Genomic DNA, 20,528 nt, shown 5'->3' with positions numbered 1-20,528 from the left:
CGCCCACATGTGAACGTAGCCTAAGAGATGGCCAAAAAGGCAGATAGTCTCATATATGAATACTAGTCTTGTTCTTTATAGCAATAAATTATATTTCAGCTGTGTTCAGGCCAGGTTGGCAAATTAAACCTAAAATCGACTGTAACTTGACAGTTCTCACAGGGAAAGAAAATGTCCCACTATAAAGTATTTGTGGATTTCTTCAAGAAACTGTGCAACGCGCTCTGAGCACAAACAAAAGTGCGCACATATTTGGCCTCACGTTAGAAGACCCACTTCAGTGAGGTCACATATATGTGTACACTCAGCAGGGAGAGGTTAAAGTGCTAACAAAATTGAGGACCCTGCATTCACTATATCTGGTCTCCCACAGTACACAGAACATGGAAATGCAATCATTTTAGCAATATAAACTGCTAAATACCTTTTCTTATGAGCAGTATATAGCAGTCTTGTGACTTCTATCGTGTCTGGTTAAAGTGTGTAGCAGAGTTTTCATTCTCCTTTGACTGTCCTATGAGGCTGCATGACCCCTGACCCTCTGTCTGAACAGTGCTGATTGGCCCTGTGCCGATCACATGCACCCTCCCAAGAAATCAAAATCTCTCTAGCAATACACACCAAACTGAGCATGTGCAGAGTGACTCCAAAGGCTCTGCACTATCAAAATATGGATTGGGGACAGTAAAAGAAGGGGATGGATTAGCGAAGACAGGATCAAACAGCCTTTATACACAATGTGCAGGATAAACCTCTTAGGCTCCACAGAGTATAACAAGCGTGTTTTACTGCATATACAGACTGATTTTACTATTCTGGGTTTAGTAACACTTTAACAAGTCAGTAAAAATTTTTGCATGGCCTCTTTTATGTATATCTAAATAAAAAAAAGTGAAAACACTTTTCATTGCCCTTGGGTTTAAAAGTCTTTTAACATCTTCTAAACAAGGCTCAAAATGTTGCAGAAGTCCTTGTGCAATGTTTGTTATGCAGAACTCATAAGTTAAAATAATTATATAGAACTGTTTTACCACCAACCTTGTGTAAGCACAGCAGAGCCAAAGGCTCAACCTCCACTGCTGCAGCAGCACAGTTATTTCATAAAAGCATTCAAGGCCTGCTGACTGGACGATGAAAAAGTCATGAGGTCATTACATAGGTCAGCTCTATTAAAGGATAGGTCCACGCTAAAACTAAAATCCCTGCATCTATAGATCTCCACGTTCTAACACTAACCTATCTAACCCTGTAAAAAAAAATGTATATACTTAACTTTTTTGAAGCCGATCCGACCTGATCTTCAGCGGCAGAAGCTCTGCAGAGGACACGGCCGACAACGGCTGTGAAATTATTGGAATGTGACGTCACCCATAGAGTTACTATGGGACTTCTGTTGTTGGCTGTGTCTTCTGCACCCGCATCCGCAGCTAAGCCGTGGGATCGAGTCACATCGGCTTCAAAAAAGGTAAGCACACCGATTTCTTCTTTACAGGGTTAGATAGGTTAGTGTTAGATCGTGGAGATCTATAGATGTAGGGATTTTAGTGTTAGGGTGGATTTATCCTTTAACCCCTGTGTCACCAGAAAATCATAGCTGGACAGAGGACTTGCAAATTCATCTAAACCAGCAGTCAGTAGCACAAGGGATACTTCTCATTGAATGTACTGTAAGTGCTTGTGCTGATTTTTTTTTTTTTGCCTTAAAGCAGTAGTAAACAGGGCTGCTTAAAAAAAAACAAAAAACAAAACACACATGTAAGGCAATTGCATAATTTACTGTATGCATCACATACTAGCACAATATGAAATACTTACCTTGGAACTAAGGCTTCCAGCGACATGCTTTCACCACTGAGAGGGCTGACATCTTTCCCTGGTCTTTCTTCTGGGTTTGCACGCTCTGGCTATGTGATTGGCCGGAGCTGCAATGACGTCACTCCCGCCATGCGTGCAGGAGCCCTGGACCTTCAGAGAGCATGCCCTGGAGAGGTCACCCGCTGCATCCAGGATGAATATCTCTTAAACTTTGTACGTTTAGGAGAAATTCATTCACTGGCAACAAAAGTGAGTACACCCCTAAGTGAAAATTTTCAAATTGGGCCCAATTAGCCATTTTCCCTCCACGGTGTCATGTGACTCGTTAGTGTTACAAGGTCTCAGGTGTGAATGGGGAGCAGCTGTGTTAAATTTGGCGTTATCGCTCTCACTCTCTCATACTGGTCACTGGAAGTTCAACATGGCACCTCATGGCAAAAAACTCTCTGAGGATCTGAAAAAAATAAGTGTTGCTCTACATAAAGACATTTAGAAATGTCAGCATTGCTGCAGCAGGCTTCATACATCACACAAATGCGCCACTTTACAGGAACATTAAGGGGACCCCCCAGGCACGTTATTTAAAGGAATTTTTCATTTTTCTAGTTTCACTTTAAGCATCATTAAAATCACTGCTCCTTTAAAAATGATAGTTTTAAAAAAAAAAAAATGTTTGCATTGGTACATGTTCCCTAGGTCAGTACCCAGACACCCATACACTTTTTTGGGCTATAACTTGCATTTAAGCCTTTAAAATTAGGACTTTTGATTTTTGACATTCACGTCCCATAGACTTCAATGGAGTTCGATTGTTCGAACCAAACAGGGGGGTGTTCGGCTCATTAATATTCACTAGTAGTGATGGGGTTTTCAAGACAGTAGCGGTGTGCTAAAGGAATAGTCGGAAGTGTGATTTGAGAGAAAAATGAATCTGCCGAAGCTAGATCTGGAGAACCCTCTGTTTTATTTAGGGCAGCAAGATGCTTTTGGAAGGTGTGAACAATCTTTATGGGATTACTGGTGTATGTATCTTGAGATAGTTTCAGTCGTATTGGTTTGGATCTAATTTTTTGAGGATGCGGGCTAGAAGTGTGTCAGGTTTATTAGCTTTAAGGTTGAATGCGTGTCTAGACTTACATAGCATTTTATCAACAGAGTCTGATAGAAAAAAATCAAGGTCAAGATGTGCTTGTTTAGTCGCAGGAGTAGGGTTCAATTGAAAGAGTGTGTGAGAGGAGTTGAGTTCTGCTTCCAACTTTTGTTGCAGCAAGCGCTTTTCTTTAAGGGCTCTTTCACACGGGCGTTCCTTTTTTTCTGCCCGATCGGGTCCTTTTTTTTTTTTTTGTAACGGACACGGATGACACTTGTGTCATCCTGTCCGTATGTCCGTTTTTCATCCCATCCGTTTGCGGATGAAAAACTGACATAATGCATGTCTATGTAAATACGGATGTCTGCGGATGACACCACTGACATCCGTTTTTGCTTCAGTTCCGTTTTTTGAAAGGAAGAAAAAATAGGGTTCTCCTCCGTTCAAAAAAACTGAACTGAACTGAACTGACAAAAAACGGATGTCAGAGGATGATCATCCGATGACATCCGTATTTACATAGAGATACATTATGTCCGTTTTTCATCCGCAAACGGATGGGATGAAAAACGGACATACGGAACGCCCGTGTGAAAGAGCCCTTAGAATACATGCTCCTCGAAGAACAGACTTATGAGCCTCCTAGAGGGTCAGTGGGGAAAAATCTGGAGTTGAGTTATTGGTCAAGTTATCTTTTAAAGCAAATTCTAAATCTGTGGAATGGGATGAATGAGATAAAATGGAGTTGTTAATATGCCATGTGGGATCATGTGCCTTATGAAAGGGGTGAGTACTGCACAATGATTAGTCCACATAAAAGGAATGATAGAGGAGGATAGGAGTTTAGGGGTCATGCCTATTGTGATAAGAATATGATCTATTCGAGAGAATGATTTATGAGGATGAGAGTGAGCCTCGGTTCACACTTATGCCATGCGGGAAGGCTGCAAATTTGCAGCCTGTTCCCGCATCGCAAACGCACCCCTGGCAGTTCACACTGCCATATGCGATACGCTGGGGGTGTCAATGAAGTCTTAAAGACACCCCCAGTTTGATCGCATATCGCAGTGCGATCTTGCAGTTCGCACAGGATCGGATCGCACAAGTGATGCGGCTGCAAAAAAGGGTCCTGTGCGACTTTGCTGCGGGTGCGGTGCGAATTTAGCCATACAAAGTGTATGGCTAAACTCGCACCGCACAGCCGATCGCATGTAATGAAGGAGCAGTGCGCTCCGACATTACATGCGATCGCCGCAGCCGCACATGTGTGAACCGGCACTAAAAGGCGAATTAGCGTTTTGCAGGGTTAGTTTCATGCCAAGAGTCTAATAAGGAATTTTGCTGGAGTAACTGTTGGAATGTATGATTCCGGGGACTAGAGGCAATGGGAACAGGGGATTTGTCCAGAAATGGGTAAAGGACTTGATTTGAATCTCCACAGATTAAAAGTGTGCCCTTTTTATGAGTTTTGACCACCTGTAATAAGTGGGAAAGAAAAGAGGTTGGAGTTTTGTTCAGGGCATAGTAGGGTAAACTGTAACTGGAGAATCTAGTAAATACCCTGTAAGTATGAGGTATCGCCCTTCTGGGTCTTTGATTTCTGTCTGCTGTCCCCTCAGGCAGGAAGTCGAGTGAGGTGAGGCCATAGAGGCAAGATGACCCTCACTCCACTCTATGGCCTTGGAGGACCGGAGCAATGTCATACGTCGCTTCCTAGCAACCGATTCAAAGAGCCCATTTTTTTCCAAGATGAAAAAAAAATGATTTTTTTTTCTTTTTTAGTGTAGATGTGAGATCTGACGTCTTTTTGACTCCAAATCTCACATTAAAGAGGTCCTGTCATGCTTTTTTCTATTACAAGGGATGTTTACATTTCTTGTAAAAGGTATAAAAGTGATCACTTTTTTTTTTTTTTAAAAACAGTGTAAAAATAAAAAATAAAAGATAAAATAAATAGGAAAAAAAAATAAATGAAAGCGGCCGTCCCCAGTAGCTCACGCGCAGAAGCGAACGCATTCGCAAGTCTCACCCACATATGTAAACGGTGTTCAAACCACACATGGGAGGTATCACCTGATCGTTAAGAGTGAGAGCAATAATTTGAGCCCTAGACCTCCTATGTAACTCTTAACTGGTAACCAGCAGACATTTTTAAAATGTTGGCTATGGCTATGAGGATTTTAAAATGCTAATGTTTGTCGCCATTCTGCGAGCGTGCGCAATTTGAAGCATGACATGTTGGGTATCTATTTACTCGGCGTAACATTATCTTTCACAATAAACAAAAGGGGGCTAACTTTACTGTTTTCTTATTTTTTTATTTTAAGAAAGTGAATTTTTTCCAAAAAAATTGCGTTTGTCAAACCGCTGCGCAAATACGGTGTGATAAAAAATATTGCAACAATCTCAATTTTATTCTCTAGGGTCTCTGCTAAAAAAAAAATACACTGTATAAGGTTTGTTTATGCTGTAAGTAATTTTATAGCAAAAAAAAAAGAATTTAACTTGTAAAGAACAAGTGTCAGAAAAAGGCCCGGTCCAGAAGTGGTTAACACCATCTTTACACATTAACATATATTGAGCACTATAGCGCGGCACTATTTGAATATTTATAGTCACTTTTAGCACATTTATGGGATTGTGAACCGTGCCAGCGGCCTAGGTGGCTTACATCTCTGTTTTTACAATTTTATATACCGTACAGTAATAGCTGGAAGGACCATCTGTAAACTATAAGCAAACAAGAAGCACCCTCCCTTGAAAAATGAATGCACAGAAAGATTCTCTAATACAGGGGTGTCAAACTCAATTTAATCGCAGGCCGCATCAGCATTATAGTTGCCCTCAAAGGGCCGGTAATATCTGTAAGATTAGATGTCCAGAGCACCCCATGCCCCCCTTACACCCTTACATGAGATGTCAAAAGCCCACCATCAGAAGTCAAGTCACCCCCCCCTTCCTTACATCACAATGCACCCCCTTACCGTGTGCCGCTGCCAGGAAGAAGATGCGGGTGGGTCTGGGAAGAAGTGCAGGGTCTGGAGGAGAACCAGAGGAGGGCTAGAGTCAGCTTCCAGAGTCTGCTGAATGCTGAGGCCAGGGGAGGCAAAGACAAGGATGTGCGGCTGCACAGAGAGGTGCAGGATCTGTAGGAGGAGTTCTGCCCTCCTCTCTGCTGTGGACTGGTGAAAAGAGGGGGCAAAGAGGAGCCTTTCTACAGCTGCATAGAGGAGTAGAGGAGTGCAAGATCTGGCAAAGGAGTTCTGTCCTCTCTGCTGCCGACTACAGAGACAAGGTGGGGGCAGAGACAAGGGGGGTGCTGCAGGAGAGGTGCGAGGGCCACAAGAAATGGCCTGGGGGGGGCGCATTCGGCCTGCGGGCCTTGTGTTTGACACCTGTGCTCTAATATCTTACAAATGAACTAAATGGACAGGAATTTGCATTTACTGAAAAACTATACAAACTTATTGTATTTACAAAAGTGTTACAAGGATAAGAGATATATAGCTGCTAATATTTAGGTATTTTTTTTTTTTTTTTAACTTGCAGTTTAATTGAATAAGAACAGCCATAAATCTATGGGTAAGTTAACTGACCACATGTTTATGGGTGTGGGTATTGTGGAAATGATTCAACGGCAGCTGCATTAGTAATATAACAAAACGGCAACACTACCACGCTGGTTTATTTGAATGTTTTAAAGGATTTTTCACTACTGAATCATAAACAAGTTAGCCAAAGTCTATGCTAATTACTTTTATGATTGGGGGGGGGGGGGAGTCTTCAAAATGGTTAATATACAGACAGGGGCAGACTGGCAACTTTCGGCCCAGGGGGCAAGTACAAACCAGAGGCTCATGGTGCATCGACTTGGCACCCTCCCACTTTCCCTCACTCCCCTTCCCACTCTCCCAATCCTCCTCCTGACCTCCATTCCAAGGTGAAGCCCTGATGCAGATACTCTCTACTTACCGGCTGAATCTGGGTACCCAACCTGGCCAGCAGGGGGAGGTTGGGGGGAGCTGGGACAGCTCAGTTGGGGCTGGCCGGAGCAGAAGAGTCTCCAGTGGGGCATGGAACCGGCCTCTGCTCAGACACGGTTTACACCAGGGGTCTTTAAACTATGGCCCTCCAGTTGTTCAGTAACTACAATTCCCATCATGCCTAGTCATGTCTATGCATGTCAGAGTTTTACGATGACTCATGGGATGTGTAGTCCTGCAACAGCTGGAGGGCTGTAGTTTGAAGATCCCTGGTTTACACCATCAATGCTTGGGGGGGGGGGGGGGGGGCTGCACTTTGTCCTTGTCTTCAACCCACACTCAGTAGATCAGCAGCAGGGACTTTTTACTTCTCTTCACCAGGAATACTTTAGGCATGTCTGTGGCAGAAGTGGTGCAGCCTTTTTACGGGGCATCAGAGCGGCCCAGGGGACAATTGCCCCCCTGCCCCCTGGTCCAGTCCTCCCCTGTATACAGTGTATCTTGACTGCATTAATTATGAAAAATACTAAATCCAGTGCATGATATTTTTGTTAGCTGGGTGCCTCACAGGAAAACCATGTACAGTTTTCCACCAGCAAACCACAGGTTTGTTTTAAAGGTGCTGAACTGTATGAAGAATGTGATTTTCTCATGTGTCACAAAATAGCCCACACAATGCACATACTTGCTTTAAAAACGACTCAAAGTAGTATTAAACCCAAAAGCAAACATTTATTATATTGCAAAAAGGTGTAATGGATATCAGCGCAACTAAATAAATAAAGTATTGAAGTATGAAAAAATATTGGGGCTGCAATATCAAAGTGGTGAATCACTACACATAAAATCAATAAATATATAAAGTGATATCAAGCTACAATAAAGTGCTAATAACAAAAAACTGCTGTTCTATTCGAACAGCAAAAAATGCTGTGCAGTGCAAATAACAAAAGTTGCTGTGCTGTGCAAAGGTTCAATAATTAAAAGGGTTGAAGAAATTACTGAATATATCAACAAATCAATCAACATATATGTGTCCATATGACTCCTTAGCATGAACACTAAAATAACATGTCAAAATCAGCTTAATCACATCAATTGAAAAGATAAATCAAAATTGCAAGGTGCTAAACCATTAGGGCTCTTTCACACGGTCCGCCTCCGTAGGCGGATCCGTGCTGCTCAGCGGGGATCGATCCGCGATCCCCGCTGAGCCGGGCAGATGACAGCTCCGTCTCCGCTTGCAGAGCGGAGAGGGAGGTGTCTCAGCCCCCGCTGCCCTCTATGGGGGATCGGATGAGAGCGGACCGCTTGTCCGCTCTCATCAGATCCGCTCCGCTCCGATTACTGAACGGATGGAAAAATAGGGTTTCCATCCGTCCAGATTTCAGCACAGGATCGGATGCGGATAGCAGCGGGTGTCAGCGGAGGTGTCTCTGCTGACACCCGCTGCCCCATAGAGCTGCATGGAGGATCCGATCAGATCCGCCTAAAAAACTGACAGGCGGATCTGATCGGATCACCCGTGTGAAAGAGCCCTAAAAGTGATTTCAAGTGAATAAACAGTCTCTAAAGTGCCAAAATAAGTGCAGCTGCCGCAATGGATCATTCAGGTGCTCACGATCCCACCACCAGTGATGGATGGCCTCTCACCTTATAATCTGACCAGTGTTTCACCACTAGGTCAAAAACAGCTTTATAGTATCCCCAGACAAATGGGTAGACTCGATCCTCTCATTAGGTCCTGAGTGCTCCCTGGTTGCTGCACAGATAATTAGGGTGGCTCTGTCCTCACTGTATTTCCCCAGTCTCCGTCATAAAACGGGACTAAATGGAAAACAAATCTAGTGCTCTCTGTATACAAGGTATTTATTAAATAATCCAAATATTAAAACTCACATTCGTAGGCACATAAGCTGTGCGGGCTGGGTAGGCATTGAATCGGTTTAGGAGATGCAGGAGAAGTTGTGTCCTGTAGCTGGATCTCGCCCGTGGTGTCTCCGCCCACTAGACACGTATCGTCAGGTGCTGATGGGCGTGTGACTTCCTCACCCTTTCCCCCTACTGCGGAAGTCCCATGCCCATCAGCACCTGACGATATATTACTTTAACATCCCTGTTAATACTAACACTCCTGCTACTTCCAAACTTCTCAGTCTAACCTCCTCCTTTGACCTGAAGCAATGGATACATGCTTCTACCCACTCTAAATGCAATATCCTTGACCTTGTTTCTTACCAACTATGAACTCTGTGCAACTTCTCCAACTATCCTTTCCCTCTCTCTGATCACTACCTTATAAGTTTAACTCTTTCCCTCTCCTCCACCTCCTCTCTCTCCAACTGCCTAACAGTTACTTGCAGAAACCTTCACCATCTCAAGCCTTCTCTTCTCTACTCTGCTACTGACCACCTTCATGACAAAATCTCACCCCTGTCCTGCACCAACCTAGCCACTTCTGTCTAAAATGTTTCACTTTTATCCTCCCTGGACACACTGGCCCCCCACACTACACACAGAATCAGGCCCGACCCCTTCAACCTTGGCAAACAGATGACACTAGATGTCTGAAAAAACATAGCCTTGTTCTTGAGCTAAGTCTCAGAAAGATTTCTACCAATATAAATCTGCCATCCAAAAATACAATTCCTGCCTCCTCGCTGCCAAGCAGACCTATTTTATCACTCTCATTAACAACTAATCACACTGTCCACTCTTCTCTACCTTCAAATCTCTACTTCGTTCTCCACTGCCTCCACCCACTATCTCACCTACTGCCCAGGAGATTGCCAATCACTTCAAACATAAGATTGAGTACTCTGCTGTACAGATACCCTCTACGCTTTACACTTCATGCCCACAGGTACAATCATTACTTCCCTCATTCGACCCCACCACTATAGCGAGGTTGCTAAACTAATTGCTAACACCTAGCTAACCACCTGCCCTCTGGATCCTGCCCCCTTGCAAATGCTACATTCATCCTCTGGCTCTATTCCACACTCTCTAACCCACATCTTCAATCACTCCCTCTCTTCTGGCACGTTCCCCAACTCTTTTAAACATGCACTAGTCAGTCCCATATTTAAAAAGCCCTCACTGGGCCCCAACAATCTTAACAAACTACGCCTAGTCTACAACTGACTGAGCGACCACCTTGCCGAGAGTAACCTTCTTGATCCCCTTTAGTCTGGATTTCGTCCTTAACACTCCACAGAAACTGCTCTCTTAAAACTAACAAATGATCTACTGATGGCCAACACCAATGGACACTATTCTGTCCTCCTACTCCTGGACCTATCTGCTGCTTTTGATAGGATTGACCACCCCCTCCTCCTAAAAAGACTCCATGCCTTTGATCTTCATGACTGTACTCTTCGCTGGTTCTCTTCCTACTTATCCAACCGCACCTTTGGTGTTACTTACAATTCCACTTCCTCCTCTCCTCTTCCTTTCTCTGTTGGGGGTCCCTCAAGATTCTGTTCTTGGACATCTCCTATTTTCAATCTACTCCCCCTTCCTGGGTCAGCTGACGACACCCAAATCTATATTCCTACCCCCTCAGCTCCCTCCCTCAGTCTCCTCACATATCAATAAATGACTAACAGGTATATCAGTCTGGATTCCACACCACTTCCTCAAACTCAATCTGTCCAAAACGGAACTTATCATTTTTCCTCCCCCACGTGCTCCTTCCTCTGATCTCGCTGTCAAAATCGATGGCACAACTGTCAACCTATCTCCACATGCCAAGGTTCTAGGTGTAATCCTGGACTCTGATCTATCCTTTAAGACCCACATACAATCACTGTCCAAATCATGCCATCTCAACCTCTGTAACATCTCCAAAATACGCCCTTTTCTAATCAATGACACCACAAAGCTCTTAATTCACTCACTGGTCATCTCTCACCTAGACTACTGTAACTCGCTTGGGCAAGCAACGGGGGATAGATCTGCCACATGGGTAGAGTATCTAGCTGTCTCCATCCCTAATGAAATATGGAAAAAACAGAGGGGATTGTGGGACTTTGAGTGAGTGCAGCTAGATATTTATATGTGTATGATTGTATTAAATGTCATGGAAATAGGGTAAAATCCCAAATAGGGGACCTATAAAAACCTAGCACCAGATCTGACATTCCCAATCAATGAAGTAACATGAATCAAGAAGAGATCATATATATAATTATTCTAAGCAAAAAATAAATGCAACAATAATATACACAAAATCATTGTTAATAAATAGCAGATTTATTGTGACAGCTTAATCTCTGCAGGTACACAATCTTATAATATACATAAATCACTTATTAAGACCCAAAAAATGGGGACCTGCAGAGAGCTGACACATAATTCACATATTAAATTCAAAATTATTGGCCTATAATGTCACATCTATTGATATCAATAACAAGTCATGTTTTTTTACACAAGATTTGCATAAACAGAAGTACATTAATAACATTTCAAAACTGATTATACATAAAAAACAGATAAAATACGGGAATATATTCTTTGTAAATACATGATTTTTCATTTTGACAGACTTATACATGATGGCTGAGTAATTGTAGGCTCGACGCGTTTCGTGGACCTCCGTCCACTCATCAGGAGCATAGGAACTAAATTGTATGTCTGAAAATATAAGTTTGGATATATATCAGAATAATGATGTAGACACAGGGAGAGATAGGGATGTATGTCAAAGTATATAAGGAATTGACAACTACCTTGAACAGTGTCATGTCTACAAAAATCCAATCCCAGAGAGGAGGAGGTATAGGGCTGGGCCGAGATATGCCTGACCCGGGGCTGAAGCATGGATAACAACCAATAAAATGGGGAGGAGCATTGAAAGAGTAAAAATGCCATATGGAAACGAAGGAATCAATAAGAAACCAGGCAAATAGTCAAAAAACGAAATCGTAAATAATTCGATATCAGTAGAATCTGAAAATATATAATAAGATAGACTTGATTTAGTTTTGATTCTTCTAATAGAATGAAGATATATTTTGTAAGGCGGAAAAAGAATGTGTCTGGATATAAGAAACATTTATAAGTGATCGATAGGAGTCAGGAAACCACCAGAGACAGTGCCGATACTCAGGAGATACCAGAAAGGGATCTCAAACAAGAGGTGTCAAAGCATAGTAGTGGACAGGTGAAACAATTAAGTGAGTGAAGGGGGCAGATGAAAGTGAAAAAGGTTACTTGTGTTACCAGGTGATATTAGAGGTGATTCCAGAATGAAAGAGCAAGCTTGGGAGAAAAATCAGAACCGTTGTGAGAAGGAGGACTTCAAGGAAACTTATAGCCATCCCGAATAGCAAGTAGAACGTGCATAAACAAGAATCCTCTCTGGGATTGGATTTTTGTAGACATGACACTGTTCAAGGTAGTTGTCAATTCCTTATATACTTTGACATACATCCCTATCTCTCCCTGTGTCTACATCATTATTCTGATATATATCCAAACTTATATTTTCAGACATACAATTTAGTTCCTATGCTCCTGATGAGTGGACGGAGGTCCACGAAACGCGTCGAGCCTACAATTACTCAGCCATCATGTATAAGTCTGTCAAAATGAAAAATCATGTATTTACAAAGAATATATTCCCGTATTTTATCTGTTTTTTATGTATAATCAGTTTTGAAATGTTATTAATGTACTTCTGTTTATGCAAATCTTGTGTAAAAAAACATGACTTGTTATTGATATCAATAGATGTGACATTATAGGCCAATAATTTTGAATTTAATATGTGAATTATGTGTCAGCTCTCTGCAGGTCCCCATTTTTTGGGTCTTAATAAGTGATTTATGTATATTATAAGATTGTGTACCTGCAGAGATTAAGCTGTCACAATAAATCTGCTATTTATTAACAATGATTTTGTGTATATTATTGTTGCATTTATTTTTTGCTTAGAATAATTATATATATGATCTCTTCTTGATTCATGTTACTTCATTGATTGGGAATGTCAGATCTGGTGCTAGGTTTTTATAGGTCCCCTATTTGGGATTTTACCCTATTTCCATGACATTTAATACAATCATACACATATAAATATCTAGCTGCACTCACTCAAAGTCCCACAATCCCCTCTGTTTTTTCCATATTTCATTAGGGATGGAGACAGCTAGATACTCTACCCATGTGGCAGATCTATCCCCCGTTGCTTGCCCTAGTACATTTTGGGTGGAAGACACCCGCTTTTTAGGTCTGCCACATTTTGTATACCCCTCCACACGCATAGGAAGGTTCCCCCGATTCCTTATAATTAAGATATATATATTTACTAATTTATCCTTCATTTTTAGTCCCTATACTTTATATGTTTATACAAACCCCCCCCCCCTTTTTTATTTTTGAGTCAACAGTATCCCTTTTTTAGATTATCATCCAAGTCCCAGATCGATATGGAAGGTCAGGTTCCTGTGTTCGGGTTCCCTGCACCGGGGCTGCGATGGTATTTAGCTGCCGCTCCCTTCGCCTGTCTCTGTTCATTACATCCAGGCTGGGGGCGTGGCTGTGCTACTACCATCGGCGCCATGCACAGTAGACCAGCGGCGCGGCGTCCCTCCGTCACCGCGTCGCTATGGTGACTGTTATCCATCTGCATCGGAGGCGGTCCTCTCCGACCAACATCCGGCCCTCTGACCGGATGTGGGTGGGTCTGTTGTCCGTCCATATATATCCGACGCTGACATGGCGTTGGCGTGACTGATATCGAATTATTTACGATTTCGTTTTTTGACTATTTGCCTGGTTTCTTATTGATTCCTTCGTTTCCATATGGCATTTTTACTCTTTCAATGCTCCTCCCCATTTTATTGGTTGTTATCCATGCTTCAGCCCCGGGTCAGGCGTATCTCGGCCCAGCCCTATACCTCCTCTCTGGGATTGGATTTTTGTAGACATGACACTGTTCAAGGTAGTTGTCAATTCCTTATATACTTTGACATACATCCCTATCTCTCCCTGTGTCTACATCATTATTCTGATATATATCCAAACTTATATTTTCAGACATACAATTTAGTTCCTATGCTCCTGATGAGTGGACGGAGGTCCACGAAACGCGTCGAGCCTACAATTACTCAGCCATCATGTATAAGTCTGTCAAAATGAAAAATCATGTATTTACAAAGAATATATTCCCGTATTTTATCTGTTTTTTATGTATAATCAGTTTTGAAATGTTATTAATGTACTTCTGTTTATGCAAATCTTGTGTAAAAAAACATGACTTGTTATTGATATCAATAGATGTGACATTATAGGCCATGAATTTTGAATTTAATATGTGAATTATGTGTCAGCTCTCTGCAGGTCCCCATTTTTTGGGTCTTAATAAGTGATTTATGTATATTATAAGATTGTGTACCTGCAGAGATTAAGCTGTCACAATAAATCTGCTATTTATTAACAATGATTTTGTGTATATTATTGTTGCATTTATTTTTTGCTTAGAATAATTATATATATGATCTCTTCTTGATTCATGTTACTTCATTGATTGGGAATGTCAGATCTGGTGCTAGGTTTTTATAGGTCCCCTATTTGGGATTTTACCCTATTTCCATGACATTTAATACAATCATACACATATAAATATCTAGCTGCACTCACTCAAAGTCCCACAATCCCCTCTGTTTTTTCCATACTGTAACTCGCTTCTCATTGGCTTACCTTTACATAGTCTATCCCTCCTTCAGTCCATCATGAATGCTGCTTCCAGCCTTACCAACTGCTCAGTGTCTGCCACAGCTCTCTGCCAATCCATCCACTGGCTTCGGCTCACCCAACGAATGAAATTCAAAATACTAACAACAACTTATAAAGCCATCCCCAACTTAGCGCCCAGATACATCAGTAGCCTAGTTTCAAAATACCAACCTAATCATTCTCTTTGTTCCTCTCAAGACCTCCTGCTCTCTAGCTCCCTCGTTACCTGCTCCCATGCTCGCCTCCAGCACTTTTCCAAAGCCTCTCTCATCCTATGGAACTCCTTATCCAAAAACTGTCCGGTTATCTCCTACTCTGTTAGCTTTTAGATGATTCCTGAAAACCCTTCTCTTCAAAGAAGCCTATCCTGCCTATACCTAAAAACTGTATTTTCCTTTTCTCCATCAGCTCATCCCCAAAGTTAATACCCTTTGTATCACTTGACCCTCCCTTCTAGATTGTAGGTTTTAACGAGCAGGGTCCTCTGATTCCTCCCTGTATTGAACTGTATTGTAAATGTACTGTCTGCCTTCATGTTGTAAAGCGCTGCACAAACTGTTGGCACTATACAAATCCTCTATAATAATAATAATTATCATTAACAGGGATTGGATCAAAAACAAGCTAATTATGGAGCACAACCCTTTATCTTCTTATATTTTATTCTTTCTAATCTTTTACCTTTAGTAAGATTTTCTAATTACTTATATCCATTCTACGATGTGGTATCCATAAGCAGACCAGCATCCAGATATTGCATTATAAGTGACATACAGAGACAACACTATAAGCATCATGTACTTTTATCTACCATTCTAAAGGCTTTTTTTTTTTTCCTAAATTAAAAAACATGTTTTACTTACCTGTCTGTGCTATGTTATTGCACAGAACGGTCCTGATCCTCCTCTTCTGGGGTCCCCCGGGACACTCTTGGCTCCTCTTCTTCTCCGTTTGCCCCCATAGCAAGCCACTTGCTATGGGGATAGACGTGCAGCCTTGATCCTGAGCTGGGCTTCAGCAATCCCCTCAACATAAACTGCCAGACTAGAAGAGGGAAGGCAATCATTAGATGTCAATCCAGTTCTGCAGCAGTGTTCATGCGGACAGTAGAAGGCAGCAGAGGGATAACTTCCTTAATATGCTGCTTCACCTTTAATGTCCAATCAGCAAGCTAGGGGAAGGTACAGGCCTTTATTTTGTGCTGTAGGAGCAATGGAAGTCCCAGACCAGGATATATTGTCTAGGTATGACTAGATAAAAAAAAAAAAAAAACTGACTGAACAGAATCACAAATTGCAGGTTTTTTCTTAAGTTAATTCATCTTACGGCCTGGGGTTTAGCTTAACTTTACCATCTTCCAGGCTGCCCCACGCATATATACTGCGTCAGGGCGGCCCTCCTAGACAAAATCACGTACCTGCGTGTGATTTCTAGTTCCAGGTCTGGGGTGTGCTGGCGACTCGGCGGACCCAATGTTTTCTGACACCCCACGATCGTTCCAGAGAGAGTCAGAACGGCAGTCTGCCTATGGCAGATCGCTGCTCTGTGAGAGGAGATGATGGAGATCTTGTGTTTCTTCCAAGCAGGAACACAGACCTGTCTTCCCCCAGTCAAAGCACCCCCCCCCTACAGTTAGAAAGCATTCCCAGGGAACACATTTAACCCTTTGATCGCTCCTGATGTTAACCCCTTCCCTGCCAATGTCATTAGTACAGTGACAGTGCATTTTTTATAGCACTGATCACTGTATTGATGTCACTGGTCCCTAAAAAGAGTCACTTATTTTTAGATTTGTCTGCCGCAATGTCGCAGTCCCGCTAAAAATCGCTGATCGCCGACATTACTATTAAAAAAAATTAAAATTCTATAAATCTATCTCATAGTTTGTAGATGCCATAACATTTGCGCAAATCAATCAACATACACTTATTGGTATTTTTTAATCAAAAAAATTTAGCAGAATACATATTGACCTAGATCGATAAAGAAATATGATTTTTACAGTTTTTTATTGGATATGTTTTATAGCATAAAGTAAAAAATAATGTTTTTTTTTTTTAATTGTCTGTAATCTTTTGTTTATAGAGCAAAAAATAAAAACCGAAGAGGTGATCAAATACCACCAAAAAAAAAAGCTCTATTTGTGGGGAAAAAAGGACATCAGTTTTATTTGGGTACAGTGTTGCACAACCGCACAATTGTAAGTTAAAGTAACACAGTGCCGTATCTCAAAAAATGGCCTGGCCATGAAGGGGGTAAAACCTTCTGGGGCTGAAGAGGTTAAACTTTGACATGGTGTGTACAGTATAGTATGCCACTTCAGTGAAACTTAAGTTTTTTAGATTAAGTTTGTATAAAAATAACAAACATGTTATACATACCTGCTCTGTTGCTGTGGATTTGCACAAAGCAGCCTGGACCCTCCTCTTCTCGGGTCCCTCTTCTGTGCTCCTGGCCCCTCCCTCCTAATGAGTGCCCCCACAGCAAGCAGCTTGCTATGGGGGCACCCGAGCCGAGTCACAGCTCCCTGTGTCCATTCAGCCAAGGAGCCCTGACCCGCCCCCTCCTCTCTCTCCTGATTGGCTAGCTGACCTTGATTGAGAGTAGCGGCAGCCAATGGCGCTGCTGCTGTGTCTCAGCCAATCAGGAGGGAGAATCTGTGAAGGCTGAGCCACTCGTGGACATCGCTCGAAAGAGAGGGACCCCAGGTGAGTATTAGGGGGGCTGCTGCACACAGAAGGCTTTTTATCTTAATGTATAGAATGCATTAAGATAAAAAAAACCTTCTGACTCTAAAACTCCTTTAACTTTAAAAAAAAAATGACCATTTCATGACTCTGTCTGTCTGTCTGTCTGTCTGTCTGTCTGTCTGTCTGTCTGCCTATCTATCTACTCATAGTCGTGATGTGCAGGAATGTATGCAAATTGTGGTACTTTTGATATAAAAAGCTTGATATTTTTACTTACCACTATTTTCTTAAAGTTCTATCATTGCAGTGCGTGACATTTTGGAAATACTGTAGCTTGTCCTCTTGACTGTACAGCAGTATCACCTGGCAAAGTATAAAGACAACTCTCAGCAAACTGCTCAGAGTAATGTTTCCAAGCCTGAAACAGAAATATCTTTAATAACCCAAATAATTGAAAAAATAGAAGGAGCACCTCCATGCACTGCTCAGATAGGACTTGAAGAAAAAGGGAACGCGCGAAGAGCTGGGGTCTGACGTGGGAGAGAGTGGGTTCCTGATACATTTTTCGGGGGCATATATTTGCTTACAGAACTGGTGCCGGTCGGGGCACATTTTAATGTAAGGGCAACTGCAGCAGAGCTATTTTTTATTTATGGATTTTAATAAACGGTGTTGCACTATCATTATGTTATCTGACTTCCATGCCTATTGACATAATTTATCTGAGGGAAGGAACGGCCATATTAGGACCATTCTCTAGGTCTATCAATGGTATACTAAGATCCATCTGTCATTTACATGTGTTATGGTCCCTGGGGCCTAGGGGCTCTGGTGAGTGCATTATGCCTCGTTTCCACTGAGCGGATCGGTTCGGTCAGTTCGGTACGGTACGCTATTTTGAGTGTTTCAATTATGAAAGTGGCCCATACAACCGAACCAAACCGCACCATTCCTGGTCCTCCTTCAGATGTAGGGCCATATGAAATGGTACGGTACGGTTAGGGCGGAGCTACTGGCGTAACATGATACTATCCACTGATTGGTGGACAGGAAAATGTCAATGCTCACGTCAAACAAAAGCACAAAACAAACACCACGTTTGGTGTGAACCCTGCATGGCCCCTGGTGGTCCGACTTGCAGTGGAAACGCTCACCTGAATAGGCCGGACCATTCTAATCCTTCCAAACTGTACCGACCCGAACCGTTGTGCTCAGTGGAAACGAGGCAATATATATATATTTTCTGTACGTGGTGGAGCACTCTTTATTTAGAAAAAGCATGCATATTGCAAGGATATGGATATATGGATATATGGACTTAGATACTCTCACGATTTTTTGAACTGTCACTTTTTATATTGGAATTTTTTATACATCACCATTTTTTGGAGTATCAACCTTTTATATTGGACTATCATTCACAGTATCAACTTATTTTTACTGATTGAAAAATTTGCATTATAAATATTGTATATGTTTATTACTCAGTTATTATTCTGATACACACAATCACTGACACGTGTATATATAAAAAAAAACATTTTTTGTTAGCTATATGGGATTAATAGTTCATGGTTTATGAATGTGTACAGGATTTTTATATGTTTATTGATGTCAATGTAACAGCGCCTACTTTATATTTTTTATTTTTATTACTTGTGGTTTTTGCCACATGTTATATTTCTAGCAGCTAAGATAGCGATTGATACAGCCTTGAAAAGCTCTATTATTATCTTATGGCTGCTGAAAAGTAAACTTTGATAACAAAAAAATATTTAGACTGCTCTGAGATAAATGATCGTTCTTTGACAAAGTCTGGAATCCCTGGCTCTCATAACTGCAGCTGCCATTGGACTAGTGGTGGATGTATGGTAGGATGGGGTTGGACTCCTGGATGGGTGAGTTGTCTTCCCTCTTTCCCTTCCACTCCCTCTATTCTCCCCCTTCCACTCCGTCTATTCTTCCCCTATTTCTCAGTTCCTAGATTTCTCTTTCCATTTCACTACTCCTTTTTTCTTAAACCCAATTGGTTTTCTCTTTATAGTTTAATGTCATGGAGCATGGTGCTCACAGTCTTATATTTTTGTATGGCTAAGTTTGTTAAATTCTTTTGTTTATGCATATACAGTATCTCACAAAAGTGAGTTACCCCTCACATTTTTGTAAATATTTTATTATATCTTTTCATGTGAAAACACTGAAGAAATGACACTTTGCTACAATGTAAAGTAGTTTGTGTACAGCTTGTATAACAGTGTCAATGTGCTGTCCTCTCAAAATAACTCAACACACAGCCATTATTATCTAAACCGCTGGCAACCAAAGTGAGTACACCCCTAAGTGAACATGTCCAAATTGGGCCCAACTAGCCATTTGCCCTCCCCCGTGTCATGTGACTCGTTAGTGTTAGAAGGTCTCAGGTGTGTTAAATTTGGTGTTATCGCTCTCACTCTCTCATACTGGTCACTGGAAGTTCAACATGGCACCTAATGGCAAAGAACGCTCTGAGGATCTGAAAAAAATAATTGTTGCTCTACATAAAGATAGCCTAGGCTACAGGAAGATTGCCAAGACCCTGAAACTGAGCTGCAGCACGGCGGCCAAGACCATACAGCAATTTAACAGGACAGGTTCCTCTCAGAACAGGCCTCGCCAAGGTCGGCCCGAAGAAGTTGAGTGCACATGCTCAGCGTCATATCCAGAGGTTGGCTTTGGGAAATAGACGTATGAATGCTGCCAGCATTGCTGCAGAGGTTGAAGGGGTGGGGGGTCAGCCTGTCAGTGCTCAGACCATACGCTGCACACTGCATCAAATTTATCTGCATAGCTGTCATCCCAGAAGGAAGCCTCTTCTAAATATGATGCACAAGAAATCCCGCAAACAGTTTGCTGAAAACAAGCAAACTAAGCACATGGATTACTGGAACCACTGGAGACCAAGATAAACTTATTTGGTTCAGATGGTGTCAAGCGTGTATGGCAGCAACCAGGTGAGGAGTACAAAGACAAGTGTGTCTTGTCTACAGTCAAATATGGTGGTGGGAGTGTCATGGTCTGGGGCTGCATGAGTGCTGCCGGCACTGGGGAGCTACAGTTCATTGAGGGAACCATGAATGCCAACATGTACTGTGACATACTGAAGCAGAGCATGATCCCCTCCCTTCAGCATCTGTGGGGCAGCCTCAAATGGAAGATGGAGGAGCGCAA

At 42.0% G+C, this 20,528-nt stretch overlaps 1 protein-coding gene across 1 annotated transcript in view; it reads right to left on the bottom strand.

Moving 5' to 3' along the window:
• IL15RA (interleukin 15 receptor subunit alpha) overlaps window positions 1-20,528 on the bottom strand; it is a 164,218-nt gene that overhangs the window by 117,800 nt on the left and 25,890 nt on the right. The window lies entirely within an intron of this gene.

The sequence above is a fragment of the Pelophylax lessonae genome (assembly GCF_965119305.1).
Source record: "Pelophylax lessonae genome assembly, chromosome: 4".
Lineage (NCBI taxonomy): Eukaryota > Metazoa > Chordata > Amphibia > Anura > Ranidae > Pelophylax > Pelophylax lessonae.
This window is presented reverse-complemented; position numbering and strand designations above follow the sequence as displayed.